Source organism: Apteryx mantelli, chromosome Z (assembly GCF_036417845.1).
Source record: "Apteryx mantelli isolate bAptMan1 chromosome Z, bAptMan1.hap1, whole genome shotgun sequence".
Lineage (NCBI taxonomy): Eukaryota > Metazoa > Chordata > Aves > Apterygiformes > Apterygidae > Apteryx > Apteryx mantelli.
This window is the reverse complement of record NC_090020.1, coordinates 21,305,312-21,330,037: the sequence shown is the minus strand read 5'-3', so window position 1 is coordinate 21,330,037 and position 24,726 is coordinate 21,305,312.

Below are 24,726 nucleotides of genomic sequence, written 5' to 3'. Positions count from 1 at the left end.
TGTGAGAGCTGTATGTCCCTTGTGTTAAGAAAAGAATTTCAGAGAATGGACTTTTTGAATTAAAATCATTATATCTGAGAGAAGACACAAATCCAGAGGGAAGACAGACTGAGCCACCTTGAGAATATCTAGAAGCTCAGGTCATATTATTAGCATATTTATTAATAACTTTTCCAGTCAGTTTTGTAACAAAACAGGAATGAGGATTTTGCTCTTGTGATATTTCTTGTGATTCCTGTTCTGCAGACATGCTTCTGCAATATTGGAAGAAAAAAAACATCTGTTTGAGCAAAGAACCCAAGTGTTCATTCTAATTCTTTTTAGAGTGTCATGGAGATGCAGAGATCCCACACATCAAAAGTGGAGTCCAAGAAGGGCTCCCAATAATACAGAAAGAAATTAAAACATGGCTTCTTTTAGAACTTTTCCAATAAGAAAAAGATGCCCCCAGTTACACAGATCTTTTGCTGGTGGAATGTTTGGTCTTGCCAGTCTTCTTCAGATGGCCATGCTGCATTCTCTCTGAGATCTCTGACATTTTATTTTCAAAACAAACAAGTTATCAAAATATTTTGTAAAACACAGTATTTAAAAGAAAGAAGAAAAAGGGTTCAGCAGCCTCACAACTGGATTTTGCTGAAGAAAAGTAAGAGAGAATGCCTAAAAATCAGCATAATAACATAAATAGTAAACTTTTTTTTGTTGTTTTGCACTCAGTGTGACTGGTTTAAAAAAAAAAAAGCCTCCTGACATACCAAATCTGGAGTTCATCTGGAGTTCACAACAGTGTTTTAAGATATAGGGATGAAGTCACGATTGATGGCATTATAAAGCTTTATTGAACCTAGACTTGCATGGTAGAACTGTAAGTGTTGGAAGACTGTGGTCTACACTCAGAGCACTAGTTTGGCGAAAAATATTTGCTGAAATACCAGTTTTGCATTCTGATATATCATTTGACACTCATTTTTGGCCCACACATTTCTAAACATGGCTCCATTCGATCATCTTCAACACTTACCTGGAATGTACAGATAAACATTGTGCAGACAAAAATAAGCCTGCAAGGAATGCTTATTTGTTAATGATACGTAGGAAGACATAAAGCCTTTGTAGAATCCTTTGATAAAATGGCCTTATAAACTAAAACAACAGAAAAAGGTAAGAAATCTATATCCTGAAAATCCCTGGATAATACTGACCTGATTTTCTTTCCTAACCAATCATACTTCATGCTATCTATACTTTGACTTTTTTTTTTCTTGTTTTAGTATTTTGTCTGATTTTTATTCACTTAATTATTTAAAAAAACAGTGCTCATAATCTGCCATTTTGCTGCTAATAGAATCTTCATTCTCATATACACTTCTTAGACTGTGCAGCATTCAAACACTGGGATTTGGAAATACCAACTTAAAGCATGTGTGCTGGATAATGCTTAAGATATTGTCAGAGAGCACAACAATAGTTTGGATGAAAGCTATCATAATGCACTTGTTTTGGTAAAACATCTTGCACAAACCTTCAATATGATGTCTAAAATGGTGGATCCACCTTGAACAGTGACATTACTGGACCTAGTTGGTGGCTGAGAAAATCTCTGGGAAAAAAGACACTGAAAAAATGCACAGTAAAACTATTTATTTTATTAAAGTAGATTAGAAATCAGTCTTTAATAATGTATGCAATACGGACTTCCAGTTGACTTGGAAAACCCATTGATGAAAAAATGAGCAAACCTAGAGAAAAATAAAATTGAACTACAGGAGGTGATTTTTTACCATTTTGGACTAGTTTTGTGATTTTTGCTGAAGTGATCAGTTTTCATTCATTCGGGTTATCAAATTATATCCTCAGAGTTTTTCCATTTCTTTGCAGCTGGTGCGTGTTCGGATATAACTGAGGACAGAATGCAGCTCGCACTTTTTGAAGGGCTTTGGTATCTTTCAGGATAAAGGATTCAGTATAAGTGTAAGATTATTATGTAGAAGAAGAGCTGTGAACTTGGAAAGCAATTAAAAAGAACAATGTAGAAATTATTATCAGGTTCATGAACAGAATAATGAAGGGTAATGCATCTTTTACTGAAGCTGCAAAATGCAAATGAATGATGATGTTTATTAATAAACTATTATCAGTGCAGGCTCCGAAGTGTTTGGAGATACAGTGTATTTTGAAATAAAAGATGAAATTACTGGAGCAGCTAAATCAAAAATCTCCTAGGCCTTTTGTTTGTCGAATTTCAGGATTATTAATGGGAATCTGTAGGGTTAAAGATACTCAAGGAAATAAATATTTGCTGAACCAAAAGTTTTGCGTTGGTTTAAGTGTTAGCATAATATATTTCATTCATAAGATTTTATTAATTTTTAGGAAAAAGAAACAGGATCTGTGCCCTGGACAAGAAATAAAGTCACCAGTATTATGTTTTAAATACATACATTCATTGTTTGAATAAGCTGCTGGTTAGTATTTATCTGAGGATAGAGACGGGATTGTATCTGATTTAAAAGAAGATAGTTAGATAATAATGCTGAATGCAGACAAATCTTTACTCTTGCAAATCTGTGCACAGATATTTCATTTTGAATTTTGTAAAACATGATTTTACTGAATTATACTAAAATACAGACTGTTTCCTGCACAGAAACTTTCTCCCCTACACCTCCAAAAAGAAAACTAGAATAACAAAACAAATTCCCATAAGTTTTTTTTTTTCAAACTTTATTTATCTTCTCAGACAACAGTTTACATTAATTATATGATTAGGCCTATATTGGCATATCTGTTGGTATGTGAAGCCAAACTAAGCTCATAATTCTCCATCTCTATATGGACAAGTCTTCATGGAAGGCAAAACTTCCTCTTCATGTGGAAAGAACTGTCTGAGATCACTGCTACTTTACTTTCTATCATTTTTGAAAGATTGTGGAGATGACTGGAGAAAGACAAATGTTGCACCCACTTCAAAAATGTAAAAAGAATGATCCAGGGGACTAGAGTCCTTCCTTTGATGCCTGGGGAAATTTTGGAATTCTTTTCAGAAGCCCTTTCTGGGCACATGAAGGAGAAAAAGGTATTTGGGAATAGCCATAATGAATTTACAAGGAATAAATCATGCCATACAAACATGGTTGCCTTCTGTGGAGGAGAGCAGTGGATGTTGTATATATTGCTTATAGCAAGCTTTTTACAAGGTCTGCCTTGGCACTGTTATATCTAGTCTGGGACATTATGGTCTGGATGGCTGGACTGCTAGATGAGCGAAAAATTGACTGGGTCTTTGGCCAGAGAAGGTAGTGGTTAATGTTTCATACTCTACTTGGAGGACAATCACAGGAAGTTTCTCAGGGATCTGTCTTGGACCCATCCTGTTTAACATCCTTGTCAATGACTGTACCGTCATGAAGTTTGTGGATGCCGCCAAGTTAGGGTGTGTTTGATACACTGGATGACAGAGCTCTCTTTCAGAGGGACATAGACAGCTTGGAGCAATGGACCAACAGGAGGCTTATGAAACTGAGCAAAGATAAACGTAAAGGCCTGCACCAGGTAGGAACTAACCCCCTGCAGTGGCACAGGGACTAACACTTTGCAGTGTCTGAAACAACTGGCTGGGGAGAAGCTCTGCTGAAAAAGCCCTGGAGCTCCTGGTGGACAGCATAGTGATCAGAAATGTAGCCAGTAAGTAGCTTGAGGGAAATAATTACTCATTAGAGCACATCTAGAATAGTATGTCCAGTCCCAGCCTCCCCCAACCCAGTACAAGAAAGACATTACCAATTTTAGGGGAGGCAGTGAGACAGCAGGGCAGAAGCCCAGTGCTGCAAGGAGAGGCTGTGGGGGCTGGCTGGCTGAGAGCAAGGGTGGCCTTGGGGCACCTCACAGCAGCTTGGGCATCGACAGGGAGGGGGCCAAGAAGATGTATCTGAGCTCGGCACAGGGTGGGAGAAAGAGAAACTGCTTATAAACTGAAGCAGGAGACATCCAGAATGGGTGTAAGAGAGAATTTTCCCAGGAGAGCATTCAGACAGTGAAACAAGGTCTTGGGGAAGTTGTGCCTTCTCTGTCCTTGGAGCTTTTCAGGCCCCAACTGGGTAAAGTCCTGAGCCTAGCCTGAACTCACAGCTGACCTTGTTTTTGGCCAGGGTTGGACTACAGACCTCCTGAGGTCTCAGTCAGCCTCTGATTTTATGATTTTCTTAACCCATTGCTCATTCCAAGACATTATTTATTAAACATTCACCATCCAGATTAACTTGGAAGACCTTTCATTTACTTCAGTTGCTAAATAGGCTATTACAAAATTCCCAAAGAAAAAAAAACTCTTTTGTTTTAATTAAGTAGCTAGTAGGTTTTTTATGTAATCTATCTGTCTTTCTCCTGCTCCCTCCCTCCAAGGTTCCTGCAGTTTGTCCTTGCCTTTTTGATTTATAACTACAATTGATAATGGAAAAGCATGATCACAAGAAAGGGAGCAATGAAATTTGCCTATACAAACTGAATGCTAACATAGAAGAACAAACAAACAAAAAAAAGTAAAAAAGAATTTTTAATTATCTTATTTTCTAGTTATTTTATGGTGTAGAGTAAAGAATAAAGCAGACAAAACTTTCCTGTGAAGTAATGTTTCCACTGAAGTCAATGGGATCTGTGGTTCAAATCTGCATCTTCAATGTATTCATATAGGGAATCAAAACCTCACAGAAACTGAAGCGTAGACAGTTCAATTGAAATTAAAGGTTGGTTAAAAGTGATCAGAGGAAACTAAGGAAACTATTGTGGAACTTAAAGAATATATCAAGAAGTACTCATGTACATACAGCAGTTGCTGATAAAAAATTTCAGTTACATTGACATTCATTGGAATAAGAATTGATACATGTGTGCAAATCTACAAAAAGCTGTTAGGACTGTTTTTCAGTCTATGTTAATGAGAAACCAACTAGGCCAAATGAAACATTCAAGCTTAAATTTGAGGTAATGAAGACATGGTAAACTAAAATACAAAAATGGGGTAGAGTATACAAAATACATATGTATAAAATGCTTTGTTCAAAAAGCAACAGAAAAGTACATAAATTTAGAGAAAACTAATTTGAAGATAAATGTGTGTGAGACAAATATTGGAAACAATTACATATGAAATGTAGAATAGAAAGACTGTAAATGTCAGTGCATTTAAAGGTAAATCAATTTTCCAGTTGGAAAATGGCAACTAGTCTTTCGTTTAGCCTTGAAGTAAGTAACAGTATATAGAACACTGTTTTTAAAAGGCATGGTGGATTTGCAAAACTGGAGAAATTAGCTGTTTTTGGATTTTTAGAAAGAAGATAAAGCAGACACATAAGACTGCTCGTGATCATTTTCACTGGAAAACAGTGATACTCAAAGTCTAGGTCCATTTGAAGCCTAAAAACAGTAGAACAGGTCTCTGGACTGCCTGCTCTATCAGATCACCTTTCTGAACCATGCAAATATTTCAGTGACATGCTGACTTCACAGAAATGTTCATTTATTTCAGACCCCTCAGCTAAGGACTTCAATCATAGTTTTCATTTACATTAATGGAAACTTACGTGAGACAGATTTTCAGACTTGCTAAGCATTCGGAAGTTCTCATTGACTTCAAGAAGGGCTTTAGATGCTCAGTAGGTCTGAAGTATCCAGCCCTCCAGGGAAGAAAGATTTGAGTCCCAGAATTCATAGCAAAATCTAGTTTTCAAGCTGGAATGGACAAAAGCAGAGGGCAAGTTTGCCTCAATGAGAGAACAAATATAAACATAAAAGCAGTGATTTAGGAACAAGAAACAGAAAGAATCAAAACTATTCCCCCACTCTTCTCTCCTCTTTCCTTCCCCTTCCCTTTTCCCTTCCCTTCTTCTTCCCTTCTGGTGTAGAGATCGATTGCAAGGCCTCCTAAACCTCTCATTGGGAATGAGAGTGGGAGGACTCATCTTAAGAATGAACTACACCAGAGAAGGCTTGTACAAATAGACTGAAGGCTGTAGGCAAACTTGGGAAAGAACAGGACTATCCTGTACCTGAGAGTCCTGGTACTAACAATGCAAGTGATACAAGAGCATTTTGGATACTACAGTGACATACTACTGTCTGAGAAGTTTACGTGACCCTTGATTAAAATGGACAGATTTTCTTCTCAGTGATTTACCTGTCATATTTTATTGTTGGTTTTATGCAAATAAAATGATTTCAGTCCTAGGCAAAACTGTGAGTGAATAATTAATGTTTGTAAATAGCCATAAACTACATTATCTGTATGTATAGGGAAAACAGAAAAAATAGGTGTTATGCTGGTACAAATAATATAAAAAATTTTAGATATGCTTTTGCCTACATATCCCTACCAAGATTAGGTTAAAAAGTCTAGATCCTAGCCTTAAAAACTCTTATAATTTAAGACCAAGGGGCTGACAGCTGTGTTTTTTTCATGTATGAAATATTTATTCATTTATTCAATGAATTTCCCCTTGCAGTTCTAATTTGGACAAAGTAGGCTTCCATATCTGCAACATAACAAATTCATTTAGTGCTGCTGTATAAGCAATAATTGACAGAGGGTGATCCCTGTATATAAAGATTATAGGGTTTCAAATGCCTATGTTTATATGTGAGTTTAGCATAACACTAACATAATCCAATTAAAAATCACAATAGCTTTATCACTGTGCTTAGATCAAAGAACAAATAGCTTCAGAGAATTCAATTAAAAGTTATTGGTGTAACATGCTGGTACCATCTCTTGTTTAATCTAGAGTCTTTTGTCTTAATTTATTTTTGGGTACGAATTCCCCTCTGTGTTTGTCTTCTCCACAGTGTTCTTGAGTGATTAATACCTAGTGACAATACTCAGGCTTACCTAATCTTAGTGTGAGTATCCCAACTGCAAAAGCAGATGTTTTCATATAGTTGCATCTCTCTGGGCCATGCAAACACCACTTCTGAAGGTGTTATCCCAAGGTTTCTAGTGCTACAGCTCTGTAGAGCTGCTATATGGTTCATTTTGTTTCCTGGTGACGTGATGGAGAGCTTGCTGGCCTCTAAGGCTAGCCATTGGAGGGCTGCTGGTCTTCAAGTACTCATACCTGCGTATACACTGATTGGGTATCAGCCTTCCTGAAACAGGACCTGGACTACAGACAGCATCCTCAGGAGCAAAGATTTTCAGTGTGTGGGAAAGCTACACTGAGGGCAGGACAGTGCCTTTTCTCTCCAAAGTCTCCAAGGATTGCACAGTCGAGTAAGAATAGGCTCTGTCTTTCTGACTTTCCAGCACAGCTGGCTCTGCTCAAGTGCTGCGTCTTGGTGATTCCCAACTGGTTGATGAGGGATGACTGCTAGGGAGGAAGCACATGACCTGAATTCCTCACTCCTACTCTTTAGTCTAGCTCTTCTCCAACCACTTTTGCCTTCTGATCTGTATGTTTGCCAGAGGTCTGAGATCATTAACTTTTAGAAACTTTTCTGTCCTCTATATGTAGGTTTGTGATCAAAGCCTGTAAGGTAGACTTATCCCTGTGGTTCATCTGCTTGATGCCAGCAGCCTTACATTGGTTCTCTCCTTCTATTTGTGGCTAAATACTAAAAGGAAGTTTCAGACTTTTTTGGAAATGATTCAAAGTCATTCTTCAGCTGCACATTTAGCTAGAGCTAACTTTGCTTTTTAAGCTGCTTTAGGTGCTGACTGCTATTCTTTTGGGATGAACTAGAAAAGTATAAGCAGCAGGTAAAATACCTAAAAAGCTACATTCACACGGATCTTCTCACCATTAAAATGATCATAATTTTCCAGACTCACTTGAGATGTACACAGTATGTCTCCTTCCTGCCATCCCTTTGATATTTTTCATAGTGTGCTTAATTACACTGTTTCCTTCAAAATAATAGTTTTACTATTATGTAGGGTAAAAGACACATTCAAAATGCAGTTTCCCTCTCTGTGTGATATTCTCATTATCAGACTCCTGAGTAGTAGAACAGAATCATCTAAAACAGAGACTGAAAGGTTCTGGTATCCTTACTCCTAGCTTGCCTGTGAGAATGCTCACAGTTGGGTCGGTTACTCTGCTCCTCTCCTCTCTGTCAGTCCCCATTTTACAGTTTCAGGAGATGTATTTGAATGATTATTCTACAAAATATATATATATTCAACATACAAAATCTCTTCTGTCAGTGCTTACTTCACTTACATATGAGGCATTTATGTGCTCACAGGAACACAAATGGCTATATATGTGTGCAGGTACATATGCATGTTTATTTATATACACATATATGTATAAAATATGGACATTTATATAAGTTTATTTATATATGTATATGTATTAATATAACACTTCTATTCCAAAACCTAAATATTTCTGTTTCTGTTTATGGATAGTTTTTAAAAGCATAAATTATGGGGTATCAAGCTTAAAGCAGCTGTAAAATAGTAGTTCCTTTTTGCATATTGAAACACACATGGAGAATGGAAGCAGAAATTAGCATAAAGTAGTAGAAAGCTTACTATCATGAACCTGATCAAATAGTAAAGCATCAGCATTCCATGTGCATGTGGGGTCCAAATATGTTTTGCAGCACAAGCCCAGCAACCAATTCTGCCTCAAGACTGACAGATATTTCTTAGTGTCCCTAATATGGAGCAAGTGACAAGAGTATCACAACTCCAAATAATTAGCTGTTCCAAGAGCTTTCAAAAGTCTTTTGAGACGATGACATTGTTTTGGGGCTAATACTTCTTCCTACCCCTACAGGATTTTTATGCTGAGCATTGTCATCAAGACTCAATAATAAAGTGTGATTTTAGTCTTTGCTCCCTTTTTTTTTTTTCCTTTGCTAGAGAATCTCAGAAGAACTTCAGTTGTCCAGGGTCAGCAGTTGAAGAGGACAGTAGCCTGGCAGGCCACAACAGAAGAATTTCTATACTGAAAAATAGTAATAATGCAAATTTTTAAGAGATAATAGATATGGAAACCACTGAAATCAGTGGACTCACTGATCTTTTTATCCATATGTAGTGTGGCCTTATGCATTATCTTTCTTTTCTCTGCTCCTAGTTGCAGTGACAAGAAAGTGACTTTTTTTGCAAACTCACAGAAAAATGGTTGAACTAGAGTCAACATACTAGTACCTTATCATATTTTTTCTTTATTTATATTACTATTCTTTTTGAAAATGCTGTGAAACCTTTAGATTCCATCAATGTACCAATGTCTTATAGAGAACCTCATCTTGAAGTTTTTTTTTTAATTTATAATACATTTCAAACTTTTTTCCCCAGAAAAATGTCTTATAAAAGGCATGTTATGTTTAAAATAGCATATAAGACTATCGATCATTTCAGAAAGGGTTTTACTCAACTCATTGCTCAAACAAGTGTTTCTTGACTGAAAGTCGTGTAAGCTTTTCTTTTTTTCACTTGAGACATTTGATCCATGACATGAGAAATAGACAAAAAAGATCAAAAGAGCATGAGTAATAACATGGATAGTTACTTTGATTTCACAAGTTACTCTGATCAGAAAACAGTATTTCTCAGGCCTTGTTTACACATGGAATTTTTTTCTTTTCCAGAAATTATGATCTATTTCAAATCTATTTGAAATAAATTATGTTTAAATTAATAAAGTTATGGTTTAATTAGGTTATGTTTAAATCAAATGTAGGCAAATTTTAACATCTCTAAATATACAACAGAAGGAGCTCTGGTAACAAACTTAGTCAAGAACCTCTGGGAAAGTAGTGTGTGGAATTTAAGAAATCAGGACAGCAAAGAGATGATCAATATCATGAGCTAATTAAAGTGTCATTAGGAATCAAGGATCATAAAGTCACATAAAAATGTGGAGCTATTCACCTCTTTTGCATCTGCCTTCAGACTACACAGATTCAATACTATATGCAAGGATCCTACTGGATAGGACAAAAAGTCTGTATAGCCCAAGTATTATGTTTCTGACAGTGACTGACAGCAAATAACTAAGAAAAAGAGTAAGAATGGGACAGACGTAGCTATTTTTCGCCAGAATGCTCTCCATCTGTCCAGTGAGTTGTGGCTTTCAGAACCAGGCCTGTTGTCTTTGTATTTGATAACACTCATTGAATTTTAACTCATAAATACTGCATTTAACTAATAAATATATTTACCCATCGGCTTTTTTTTCCAGCATATGAAATCTCTTAGTATCATTACAGCCTGGAGTTCTATAGTTTAAATGAATCAACACGGAATTAATATCTTGTCTGGAACCAAATCTGGGTCAAACGTTTACAAAGTTTTTAAATGCTTGTAGCATATTCACTTGGGTGCCCTGCTTGGGCTTTGGAAGATTTTCAGCATCTTTGATCTGAACTGGCTGCACTACTGCTATAGCCCCTCTATGCACTAGTGGGCATGGACTCCATGTAGATATTTATATGACTGGGTGTTTAGCATTATTTTAGATCCCACCAGGTCTCTAATTGCCTCTAGGAGGGAGTGGAAGTCTTGTCACATTTTCCAGCCCCATGCAGATGTCTCAGACTCCTGGGGGCATCTAAAATGGCATTTGACACTGATGTTGAGGCACATGAAACACTCCCACAGTTAAGACTTCAAGGAAGTAGGAATCTGTGTTAGTTCAATGATCTTAGAGATGATGCTAAAACATATGAAGAGACAGCAAAGATATAACGAATATGTGCTTCTTAGCGAAAGAAAAACTCTTCCATAAGTCATAAAGAACATTCCTTAACTCAAACTTGAATTTATAAATTCCGTGCAGATCACTTTCTCAGGTCATCTCAGAGGACATGACTTCTTCCCATGATACTTTCCATTTTACTTCTGATCTTTCCTTCCAGGGTCCTAACCAGGAGTACCGAAAGACGTTTTCGAGACAAACTTGATTATTGTGCATCATTATATATTTTTTTCTCTAAGCCAATACTTTAAAAAAACCAAGTCTGATATGATATCAAAAGGTTGCTGGTGAGCTGTATGAGAGACTAACCCCTCCCTAGAAAAAAAAGGTTTGAGGTCTTCAGCCTGACTAAATATATTGTTTTAGCAGACCAGAGTCACCTTGATTCATACAAAACACATCACAGCCAAAGGGCTAAGAATTACCTTACCAAGGCCACTTTTGAGTACAGAGGATATGGGTAAGTATAACAGAGAAAGGAGAAGGCTGGAGGTCCCAGAATAGCAACCCTGTTTTCTGGCTGTGCTCAAACAGGTACCCAGCTGGTGAGGTTTCAAACACCCTGACCTACTCTGATATACATCAAGGCACTGTACACACTGAAACTGTTCAGAGCAGAGGCAAGCGAAGGTGGCTTGGAGCCATCTTCTGCACAAACCTCCCTCAGCTGTGCAAATATATACTTCACACATCTTGTGATCCAGCATGCCACATTATCCTGGCTAAGCTGCAATGGCAGCAGCAGCAATGGTTTTGCCTCCTCATGTAGGACTGTAACTGAAGAGGAATAAAATATGTCACATGCAGTCCTGGGCTTGAAACTGAGCAGCTGCTGCTGAAGAAGAAATAGTATTGTAACATTTTATTATACAATATTTAAAATGTCATGGCTACTAAAACAGTGGCATAATAGTATATGTAATTGGTGGATTGTGGAAGGGAAATTAAACAACATTTTGGAGCATTAAACATGGAAACCTAATGATATTGACACAGTCATGGAACCTGTAAGACAAATAAAATGTGTTCATTTTACATTACTTAGTTCAAGTTAATGGATTTAAAACACTTTTCCTGCAGAGAAATGTTACTTGCATCAGTTGATTAGCTCAGTAGACAGCCAAATGGTGTTTGCTGTTGTTTTTCCACAAAATAAACAATTCATGAATATTAATTTGTGCTATTTTAATTCTATTTACAACTTATTTTGTTGTGATTGGAGATAAAACTGAAGGTATACATTTACATATCATATGCAAAAATGTAGTGTTCTTATTTGCAGTTTGTTGTGAGCAGCCTTGGGTACACAGAAATTCTGACTCAGCCACAAACTATAAGGAACTACTGTTTTGTAAAATAATCACATAATTGCAGCTCTCAACATTTTCTCTTTAAATGTCTTTTTCTGAAGGGAAAAACACAATTACGTATAATGAAAGAAAGCCATTATTAAACTTCGTCAGGTGCTTTCTCTGTTACATGGCAAGATACTAAACTGTTTCCAAAGAAATGAAGAGAAAAAAATCAATGTTTTGATCATTATCCAAGATTTCATCTGGATTATAATTATACAAGATTGTAGGCTGTTTCATGGTAAATTTCTCTGAAGCATCTGTAGAGTGCATGCTTGCAAAATTGCTTAGACGTTTCTGTAGTCAACTTCAGTGGAATGATGAAGGTGTTGTAATTTATTTACTCTTAAATACAGGAGCTGTGTAAAGAATGGATGTTATTGTTTGTCCTAGTAATTCTTTCGCTTCTTGTGTGTATGTGTGTGTTGGAATGTACACAAGAAAGATAAGATTTTTTTATCCAAACAATGTCTTTTTGATTGAAAGCTTTTTGCTTATGGAATTCCTGGAAAATACATTTCACATAGATCAAATTATTCACTGTGGAAAGATACAGACTTTAAGTTCGATTAGAGAAATAATAAATTCTGATTATATTATTTGATTATAGTGTACATTACCTTCTGCAGTTGGGTGAAATGGTGTTGTTTTCAGTGGGAATATACTGATTTATATTCATATAAGAGGATCAGGTGTGTGTGGTCTGAACATCTTTTATACTAGTCTTGGAAAAAATACACCTGTACATGAAAATTTCTGGTCCTTAACACCTACTTTCCCTGGCAATATGTATTTGGATAGTCTGTCTGGTATGACTTTTAGTATGTGCGTTTTTTAAATCATCCTTAACTAAAGTCTAGCATTCTTAGTTGATTCCATAAAGTGTCACTATTTGGTACTAGTCACATTTAGTGGGAGACCTAGATCATAACAAATATATTACCAGAAAAAAGTCATGTTCACTTTCTTTCTAAATGACAGTACATGTATAGTTATAAGACTCCTTCACTGCAATGCCTACAAGCAAATTTAATTAGTCAGTTAAATGAAACTGTCAGAAATTTAGGAAACATTTTTTTAGTAAATTATAGCCTCAGGTATTTCTTAATTTGTTTTGTGTAACTTCAGCTGGAAAGTCTGTTTATAATATTCTATTTGTTCAGCATGGATGAAGGTCTTCACATTTGCTTTCATCTTCTTGCCGTCTGGCCATTTCACAGCTGTTTGAATTTTAATAAGAAGAAAAGTGTTTGGAGGGATTCAGCAAAAAAGGAGAGAGTGACATTTACAAGTTTTGTAATAATTCTGTTCTTGCCAGCAAAAAAATGAAGCTTATGTTTTTGTTTCAAATCGTAGTTTATGGAAATGAATGCTACAGAGAAAATTAATAGGTACAAAATTATGGTAATTATAGCCATGGTAACCAGATTTCCTTGTGCATTAGGAGGTAAGGCCTGTGATACAGTGCTATAGGTCACGGACAGTATCATTGATTCACAGCACAGCTGCTCACAATAACCCTTTTATGGAGAACATTTAAGTGGTCTATTAAGATAGAAAAACAATTTCAGGATTAACAAATGACACCTTAAAAGAAAGAGAGAAAGAGAAAGAAAAAAGTGTTAGGCAGGGCTGCAGAAGTACAATAAATACTTATTAAAATGTATGTAGCCTTTGACCTTCATTGCACAGCTACTGACTCGAAACCTGCAGCAGTTTCTTCACCTCTTTTGAAGCTCTTTTAAAGTTTTATTTTAAAAGACAGAGAGATGGAATCCAACTGAATGATTCTTGGTCAAGGATTTTGCATTGTTGACACATGTTTGTGCAGCACAGAATTCTACGTGAGAAAGCACTGGGTGATCACAGTAGAGAAGCTATGTTAACTCGATCAGCACATTTAAAGGTACGATGGATACAGAAACATAATAATGCAACCATTTCTTCCAGAAGTATATGCACAGCCTTATGAGAAATGATCAAAAATGTATATGCTTTCAGAGATCTATGTACTAAAAGGGATAAAACTTTAATAAATACAGGCATAACACAAAAGTTTATTAATGGGTTTGTTAGGAAAATTTTAACCTGCACTAACTATTTAGTTCCAACTTACCTGGCTTCATTTGGGGTGGAGACAGAATTTTCTGTGCTATCTACTTTGTGGAAAGAAAAGATGAAAAGTCTTAGGAAATTTAGGTGGTTCTTGCCCAGAGCTGATAGGGCCAAAGCAATGTCAGGCTCTGAATCAAACATACAGCTCTTCAGATGATCTGCGTAGACACAGACCAGCGTTACAGAATCACCACGAAGGCACAGTCCTTCAACACCATTTTATTTCATGCAGTCCTGCCAGCTGCAGCCACATTTGGTGAAACAGGTTAAGACAAACACATCATTTTTGTTCCCATGAAATCACCTTCCCCTCGGGAGACTTACAACCCGTATGTTCAACAGTACACCCAACCGTAACACTATTATTTGTCTGCCTGGAGAGTACACTGCTCAGTTCCTATACTTCACTATCTTCGGGGCCAGGAAAGTCCTGCCTCACTGTTTAAAATCTTCTCCAAATGGTGCCTCTAAGCCAAATTAGAATAGTTTCTGGAGATAAAGAAATAAGGCATTGTTTTCAGTTCAACATCAGGCATAGCAGCTGCCATTCCTTACTCTAAATTACTTCCGAGGTGTATTTCATCTACAGGAGGCCGTGTCTGGTTATGCCTACATTAGCAAGTAACACACTGGAAATAAGAATAAATCTGTAGTGGCTGATATTGAGGATCTGACATCTATATTGTACGTGTCTTGAATGTTTTGCTTCTGACTGGCTCTAGCCTGATACAATATTCAGAACTTCCATTAGACAATACAGTGTATCTTCTAATTGCATTTAATACAAATGGAATTGAGTTTGCAAGCTACAAATAATAATAGTAAACAAAACAGTGATGTAGATGCTCCATTTACACCTTAGCTAATATATATAAAAATCGCATAAACAGAACTGGCAATTTTCTATACAAAGGTTAAATCATACACACAATTGATAACTTACCAGACAAATAATATACGGTTTTATATCTATGCTAACAGATCTTCTAAATTGCATATTACAATTTTTTTTTTGTCTATTCAAAAGAATAGGAGGAGTAAGCATGCTGCCTATGAATATTTGCACAGCAGGTGCTTTGTACTGTCTACAGGTAATATTTAGGTGATCATTTTCAGTAGGGTGCAGAAAGTTCGTTCACAATATAAAGCTTTAAGGATTCTATTTTTCCAAATCATTTTAATGAGTTTTCATCTTACTATGTAACAACATTTTCCAGAAAACAGTATGGTTCTAAGCTGTCTCCTTCAAATGAAGTAGCCTGTTACCTTCTTCTCCACTGGGAAGATTTCAGAACAATAGTCTTTTATTTATGCCTGACTGATAGTATTACACTTATTACACAAACAACAATAGCCACCTAAGGAACTAGAGTTAAGCAAATAATTGACAGATTAAACCCTCTCTTTCAGTGGAAAAAAAGTCCATAAGCAAACTGTTGGTAAAAATAGCTCTGAACAATTCTAGAGCTATAGGCTGTGAGCAGTTTATTGGAAGTATTTATGTATTAAATTCAGTCTTATTAGGTACTTTTGATATACTACATGAATCCTGTGGTACTGTTTTGTTCCCCAGATGAATGGATGTAATTCTAAGAACATGGTTTCTGAAGCAGTACTTGCCTTTCTCAAATCAAAACCTACTTGCCTTTGAGAATTTGTAAAATTTACTTAAAGAACTTTATGCACATTCTTTTCAGTGATTCTTTTTTGTTAGAATATGCATGAAAAATAAATATGAAAGGGCGTTTTATGAGTGGCAAGAGAATGGTTGCTCTCCCTTTATCTGCTTTGTCTGGGATTGAGGTACTACTGGTGTTTGGTATCTTCACTAGCATTTTTATCTCACTTTTTAAAAAAAAAAGGGAACGTTTTTAACATTCTCCCTGATTTACAAATAGAAAATTTAATTATTAACAAATCTGACAATCAGCAGGATAATCAGTGCTTAAGGCAAAGACTCTGGTCCATAAGGTTTGGGTTTTTGTTTCTTAAGTGTAGGTTCACTTATTCTCATAGCTGTACAGAATCACACTCTAATCTGTAGTTTGTACCACAGAACCAGGGAAGAGAAATCCAAGAAGCAGATAATATCACCACCACAATATGGAACTATACCAAAATCGTCTAGTGATTCTGTCATCAATTTGTGCCAAATTTTATATATACATTTATATTTACTTTATTATATATATAAATATATGGGGGTGAGGTGTAGTGAAGTGTAAGCGGAGAACTGGTAGCTAGTTTAGTAAAATAGGCTATATGATGTACTTTAAGATAGTGGTGCTGAACAGCGATGAGAAAACTGGATGCCATTAATTAATACTTGGCTTACAGAAAGCAGAACTAAAGCAGAACTTCCTAAATGGGAAACTGATGATGTTAAGCTTTCTGCTTTAGACATCTTCAAATATTTTTGTTTACTTCAATAGGCATATTCTGCATGGCACCAGCTCTGAACTTCAGAGATTATTCTGTTCAAGGTGTCCCTGACAGTAAACAAAATGTTACTGCTCATAAGTCATAGCCTCCTGTAAGAAGTGCTCGGGAGCCTCTGATCAGCATTTCTTGAAGACAGATTTTGCTAAACAGAACTTGTGAGCTTAATGGTCCCTGGCTAGGTTACACCCTTAAAATCCCCTTCCAGTCACCCCATTTCTCTCTGTTCAAGGACTGCAAGGAGATTCGAGTGATCTAGCTGTGATCCAACTCAGAATCCAGATGATTAATATCATTACCTGGAAAGACCACTTACCTACATGATTTTCCTTTTGGAGATTATGTACACAATGACACTTTTTTTTTGTCAAAAATAAATAGCATACAGATATGCAAATACCTAAATGAAAAGGCCGTATGTATAGTTCCTTCCTTACTCTTGGCGCTTCCCCCAACGCCAGTACAGAAATGAGTTATTACCTCCTGTTTCCTTGGAGAGCCAGGTACAGCCTGCTGACTACACAGTCACTGCCTTACACTGTTCTCATCATGGGGCTGACCTCTTAACAGTTCGGTGTTTACGGAGTGCAGATTCTTAGTTCAAAGCTGATATGAAAGCATCTTTGTGTCTTTTTGAAGCTAGTCTTCAATTTTACTGTACCTGACAGTTTCTTCAACAACTTCTTGGATATCGATAGTAAAAGGTCCATTGTAAGCACACAGAAGCTTTTCCAACACGCACAATATTCACCTTATGTTAATCCTGACTGTGTACATTAAAATTCTTTTTATTAATTACTCCCCTAAATAGAAAAATCAGAGATGGAAAAATCTGAACAATTAATGCAAGATATTATTGCCCTCTTCTTTCTTTCTGTTGTCTTTTATACTGTCAACCAGTTGCTTTCCACTTGCCTGCAGCTTCCAAGTAGGAGCCTCTCAGAATGAGCTAAATTTGTCTGCAAACTGACTGTTTGGACATACCTTTTGTTTCCAGTCTGATGTTTTACATTTAGAATGGAAACTCTTTGGAGACAGTTCATCTTTTTCTGTAATGTTTTTGTAATGTTCAGCTTTATGAGGGCTAGGTCCATAACCAGAACTTTTGGTACTGCAGTAATACAAGCAGGGAATAATGATAAGAGTAGATTCCATATTAAAAGCAATGAACAATAAGGGAACTAACATCAGCTAAGTGCTTGTACTAGTCCCAAGGGCTAATCAGAGACTTAATTTCTTATAGAAAACTTAACATGGACTTAACATTTTTCAGTTCATAAAACACATCTTATTTTGGCAGAGTCTGTACTAACGAGTGGGATGTGATAGCACTCAGGAGAATAGTCATATTTGTGTTGTTCACACCATTTCTGATTAAAATAGCTTCTCTCGGTGATTTGCAAAATCAACCTGTTTCCTATGAAAAGTTGCACTTTATGAGCTTTGAACCTGAAACTATTTGTCAATACTTAATCATTGTTTCACAGACAAGACAATGTACATAAGTCTATGGTTCTTTAGTCAGTATACGTGTTCCTCTGTTCGTGCTTCCTTGTCCCATCCGTTCTCTCCAGCTTCAGTTGCACCTCTCTTCTCCTGCCCATTTTAAGTTATTAATGTGGTTCCCACTACTGTAAGATCCACAGACTGTAACAAATGCAAATTTATGCAAGGGGGGGGGATTTCTACTTGTTCTTCCTTTAGAGATGCGGACCTGAAGCACAAAGAAGCTTTGTGATTTGCCATTAGATACAAAAGAAGTCTGTGGTGATGCAGAGATTTGAAGACGTCTCTCCCATGCCTTGGAAAACTATTAAGATCATGGATTTGTTTCTTCATAAAACCCTTGCTGATCTATATTGTGATGAGATCCTCTGATCCTCAGTGTGGAGCTGTTTTTCCTTCTTTTATTTATCTATTTATTTATTTTGAATTGAAATAAATATGCCAGAGGAAAGGCTCCCATTTCTAAATGTATCCTTTTTTTGAATGACTTAATACTAAACAAAAATAAAATAACTTTGAAAGAGAGCAAAAGCCTAAGTGCTGCCTCAGAGCAAGCTGAACAGGAGGTTTGAAAACTAGCACCATGCTCCCTGTCTGCTCTGTCCTTGTAGGGCTGGTCCTTCTCTCGGTCCTGCTGTGCAGTTTGGCATCTTTCAGTGGTTTCCTAGCTGACACCTTCCCCGTCCCCTCTGGGTCCCTAGGAAAACTGCCTTTTTTCCGTCATACCTGAGGCTTGACAGTGGGTCAGATTCCTGCTGCAGGCATGCCATACGCCTCTCTGAGAAGTCTGAGTGCTGTCTTTCTCCAAAGTTGTACTGTCTGATCATGTTCAGCTGGTCAGAGGGAAGGGATTTCTCTCCACCAGATGTTTATTTGTGGTCAGTCTGGAGAAGGTGAACAGGCACTTTGTGCTGCCCAGCTCTCCCATTTTTCAACAGAACAAATACTTCATAGTAAACACACTAAATCACGAGCAAACAAACCAAACATCTCTGCTATTTGTCATATATGCCATGATATACATAATCCAGAGTGCTAATGATTTGTTATCAAATCTAGATTAAGGATAAAAATAGTGAGCCAAACTTTCTTTCCCTCATGGAGTCAGGTCCGACTCCTGTCTGTAAACTGACAAAATCCTTCATATGACATTCTTGTTCAGATTACTGGAATCCCTATAGGCAATTGTTTTCATCAGCAATGCTGAGACAACTAATCAAATCCAGTTGCTTCAAGGCAACACAGTCTAATACACTGCTTTCTAAACTCTTCCCTTAATACAGTGATTCAACCTGTAAAATAACATTGGCATAAAAAATTTTTTAGTTAAAACATGGAAACATTCCAATTGCTTAATATCCTCTAATGGAACCGTGAAAACACATATAAAATTAGCTAGAGTTAGTTTTGTTTCCCCAGATTAGGTCCTCAAAAGTACTGGTAGAGCTTTTCTGCAAACTTTTCAAAATACTTCTGACTATTTGAAAACTTTTCTAGGTAGCTATTCACAGGGTGTTTTGAGACTTCTGTAATGGTAAAACTCTCCTCAAAGACTGTAAAGTATTTTACCTTCTATTTTTGATAGATTAGATTGTGCCTATTATTGGCAAGTTTGTTAAATGTACTGTTGGAGGTTCCAGGTGAGAACACAGTTCTGTCAAGCCACGCAACGTGCAGACATAAACGTGTAACTGAGGAGTATTTTGTCTTGGACAGGTATTTCTTAGACATCCCTTTGAAAAGAAAAATCATGTGGGTGCCATTTGAACCATGAAAGAGCTCTTCTTCTAAAACAGAATTATTCTTGTGTGTAAAAGCCACAACTATGCAACTAGATAAATGTCAGATTATTTCTTCTCTTTTAGACTGTTTCTTTTTACAGAAATGTAGTTTCACTGACTTCAACAAAAATATTCCTGATTTGCATCATGGTAAGTGAGAAGGGAATCTGACTCATGGTTTATTTTACCTACTTGCTGGTTGGGAACAGTGTGTTCATGTTGACAGGCACCTAAATAGTCACTAAGGGAGCAGAGGGTGAACTATATAATCACTTCTCTTAATGTAAGCCAAATATCTCTGTGGATAGAAGAAGTCAGTGTCATTAAACAAAAACAGAGACCATTCTGGACTGAAGACAAAGAATTTAATTTGATGTAGCAAATTAAAGTAAAACAGTGAATATTGTCTGTGCCAAGAGGCAAGAAAGAATTGCAATTAAGAATTCAACCTATTATTAACCTCTAGTTATTTTTGGCATAATTTAAATAAATGACTGGGATTTTTAATTGGAAAGAAGAGAGCTTGTGCCACTTTCATCCTTTTCTTCTTGCTCGGGTGCATGTCAGTAAAGAAATCAGCTATTATATCAGTCAACAAAACACCATTTTTACTGACAGGATCTAAAAACTTAGATCTAAAAATTTAGAATACATCACACATGTTGATGAATTTATTCATTATTATTCTTTTTATTATAAGCATTTTGCATATTAGGAACTAAGAAAAAGGATCTGTAAAGAAACACAGTGAGCCAACTGTCTCTTGAGCTGTGAGCTAAGACTGCAAGCCAGACTGAAATTCAGTTGTTTAGGCTACTTTTGGGGCAAACATAGTATACCTTTGAAAAAGGCAACTATTTTTGTAATATGTTTATTCTTAGAAAAAAAAAGTGTAATTTAATTAAAACATAATTTGAAAAATAAGGGAGAAATAATTCAGCTGTGTAGAATAAAAGATGATGTGTGAAGACAGACTGCTGTCTCACTGCAGGATCTTTGTCATGCTGTTGTCTTTAAGGCATCAGTCTTGCTTTCTGATAACAACTTTGATAATGACTTAATATTACCGTTAAGCCTAATGTACTTAATGTCTGTAAATTCCTTAGCTCACGCAGTCCAGGTTTTACTTTCTGAATGGACTGTTTGTTGGTTCTTTATATAAATATTGAAAATTAATTCCTCTTCTAGATCTGAGAGAAAGAAGGTTGTACTGTATGGATCTCTGACGTTCATTAGGCTCAAGCTTTCAAGTTGCTTGGATTTTTATCCATAAAATCTGTGGATATGGCAGCTCTGTATCTCATCTGTGAAGCCAGTCAAGCAACTGCCTTCTCTGGGAAAATCATCCCTGTTCAGTCCAGCAGAATACCCCCTTCTCTCTTCCCTGTTCCTTCCTTACGCTTGCAGAATAACAGAGCAACCTGCAAAGCAGAAATCTGACACCTAAGAAGCACTGACAGATTTTCTAGGAGTGTGTTTGGAATCAACTTTTTGATGCCTCATTTACTGTGCACTTTTTTTTATATATATATACTTGCTGTGCTGTCTCTGTATTTTCTGTCTTGTTACACTCTCTTTCCATCTCCTGTTGTCACTTTTTTCTTTCTGACACTTTTCAGTAGAGAGAGAAGCAGGAAAATCAGTATCTCCCTCAAGGCCATTAAAGCTAATCATCGGTAGACTCATAGTAAATTGCCATAGTATCTTTGAATTTGAATCATTAAAGTCCAGTATTGTTTTGTTACTTCCTCTCCACCCTGCCAGCCACTGACTTTCCATGCCAGGGTTTTTCCTTTGAGAGCATACTACTTCTGCTGTGGAACAGTAATGGTATGCATTTTAAAACTGAAACCACAGAAGTTACTGTCAGCAAGAAACCAAATCACAAAATAATTCATTCTTCAAGCATCTGATGATTTGCAATAGCATATTACTAAATAATCTCAGAAAAAAGTTAAATTATAAAGTTTAGGGGTTGAAATGCATGTGCGATGATAGCAATATATAAAATCTAAGGGATCTAAGAGATGAAGGAAATGGGGAGGGGATTTTAAAAGCACTTTCTTAAAGGAAGAAGATTCACAATGGCTTTAGATACTGATAACACATGCTGAAACAGTCCAATGAATAAGTTACAGACTGGTGAAGGTCACCTCTTCTTTGACAGAAAACAGTGGGAGGCCCATTTCCCTAAGTGGCATTCAAAATATGGTATAAATTGCTCTTTCGATCTGGTATACTGTAGACAATAGATGAAGCTGTGACACAGGTTAAAACTTATGTTAGTTTCTAAAGCTCCATTAAATAATTTGGTTCTAATTTATGCACATATTTTATGGTCCAGTAGCCACTCTTAATGTTTTAACTGAAAGTTTATAACCTGATACCTGATTGTTCTCTTAAGTATTCTTAAAAGACAATTATTGAGAATTCCAAGTCAAGGGCTTATAACTAAAATAAATTTATTGCTACACTATTAACCCCCCCCCCCCAAAAAAAAAAAAAGAGTAATAGAGAAGAACTGAGCCAAGTCCAAATGTTGAAGGGCTGAAGATATGGGACTTGGCAAAAGGTTGAACAGTTAGTATTGTCTTTTAATTTTCTCATCAGCATCCTGAACTTTAATTCTTCTGTTTAATGGGCAAGAGCTGCCAGAAGATGCTCAGATACCATAATGGTAAAGGTGCTACAGTTGTGCAAGCAAAATAGAATAGTTTAGGTTGATTATCTTGAGGCACTAAGTTAAGAGATAAAAGAGGAAGAATGTTTATAGAAAATAATTAGGAGGAGCAGGTGGAGTGTCTTTCTGCACTGAGGAAGACCTTCCCACTGTGAAAAAGACATTGTGAAGAGGGGTGTTGAGATGTGAGTGGGAGAAGTTGAAGGCACTTGTAAAGTAACTTCAAGTAAGGTCAAATGAAAATGTAAAATGCAATATAAAAGATAGCCCTTTCTCCTCAAGATAAGAAATTAAATTTGATGTACCCGATAATAAGAAGCAATAGGAAGGATCAAATAGGATAAGGTACATGAAGAAATGAGAAATACAGAGCATTCAATAATAGTTTTAAAAGAACTGCAAAGTGAGAGTAAAGTAACTCTAGTCTGAGTGAAACAATTTGTAGGAGAGATATAAAAATTCCAAATATTCTTTAAAGTTGAAGTGTAGAGAGAGAGAGAGGAAAAAAAAAAATATATATATATATATATAAGCAACCTTGATGCAGCATCAGAAAGAGAGATCAGAGGAAGATATGGACAGGTCATCCATGGTTAGCCTGGCAGAATTATCCATTATTAATCAGAGGAGGATGGAGTGGGGAAGACTTTGAGAAGACAAGAAGAGCTCTGATGTCCAATTACAACTGCATGTCAGAAAATCAAACAGGAATGTCAGAGAGAAGTTGAAGAACTGCAAGAGTTAACTCAGAGATGGAGTGAGAGATTTGAAAGCTGTAAATGCCACTTTCTTGTCTTTAAAAGTAGCAGTCACACAGAAAAGAGGAAAATCAACATCTATCACATACCTTTTGCTTTTTCTCTCTATTTCAGTATTCTCCTTCTTTCTCTATTGACCTTCTCTTAAGACTATAGTATTATGCAATGGGTAGTCATGAGGGTTCAGGACTCAGTAGCTGTGTTATTCATGTGATGGTTGCTCTCTCTTCCTGTGTTATTAGGTCATGGGTAGAAAGCGGACACTGCAAATAGACTTTCAAAATCTTTCTCTAGCTTTCCTCTTCAGTTCACAGAATTAGATTTAAATAGGTCACAGGCAATTTACAGCTCCTGGTTTGTAATTTAGTACATCTTGTTTTACATGATGATCATCAATAAAATAAGAACTTTTGACAGTAAGTAATAAACAAAAATTTGTCATTTCATGTGAAATAGAAGACAGAAGAACAGCCCCATTAAAATCTTTTTCCTGCTGCTGTGTCTTGTCTTGTTCATAAAAAGGGAAGAGGAAATTGACCTTATCCACATACAGGGCACCAGTGCAACAGCATTACCTAAAAGTATCACGGTTATGCAACCAAGTACACATTTAGCAGGGCAGTGAAGGACATTTCCATGCACTGGCATCAGTAAATATTGTGTTAAATAATAGCTACAACAATGGGAAATGACCACACACCTAAGGTGCTGTAGATACTGTACAGTCTAGGGTGTCTGCAGGTGCCTGCTAACAAACCCTGGAGTTGAGAGTTTGCTTGATTTCAGTTTGTGTGTGGGCGAGGAAGCAGCTAAAACACTTAGGGTGCATGCAGAGGCAGGAGGATGTCCCAGTTCTTAGGAGCCGGGTGTCCTGCAGTTCAAACATGCAGAACAGAGTGAGAGTTCATCGGCTAAAGGTATGTTCTCGTGGCTGTTAACGTTTTGAGGGAAAGATCCTGTGGGATGGGGTTTGTGAGGAGGAAGTGATACAAAAGATAGTGAGAGTGCACTTGTATGTCTCTCATAGAGATTTCAGTCAGTGGCACCAGACTATGTGGGAGCACACAGGCAAAGAGCAGAAGAGGAATACCTTCTTTGCTCTCAAATTTTCTTCTTTGCCCTGCTACCATCCCACTATATGAATCCCTTTCATGGTGTTCTCAAGAGAGGATGCAAAACACAGGGGAAAAAAATTTTTTTTCAAGTTTCCGGCTGGATGAAGTGAATGCAAAAAAACATTATATGCACTATACCCCTGAACTAATCAGTTTTGCCACATATTATTGCTTCTCCCTAACCTCATCCAGCCACACCTTACTCTCAGTAGCACACAAACTCTTAGGAGACAGACATCTGCTCAAAAGCAGCAATTGCCTCAGTTTCTCTGGCCCC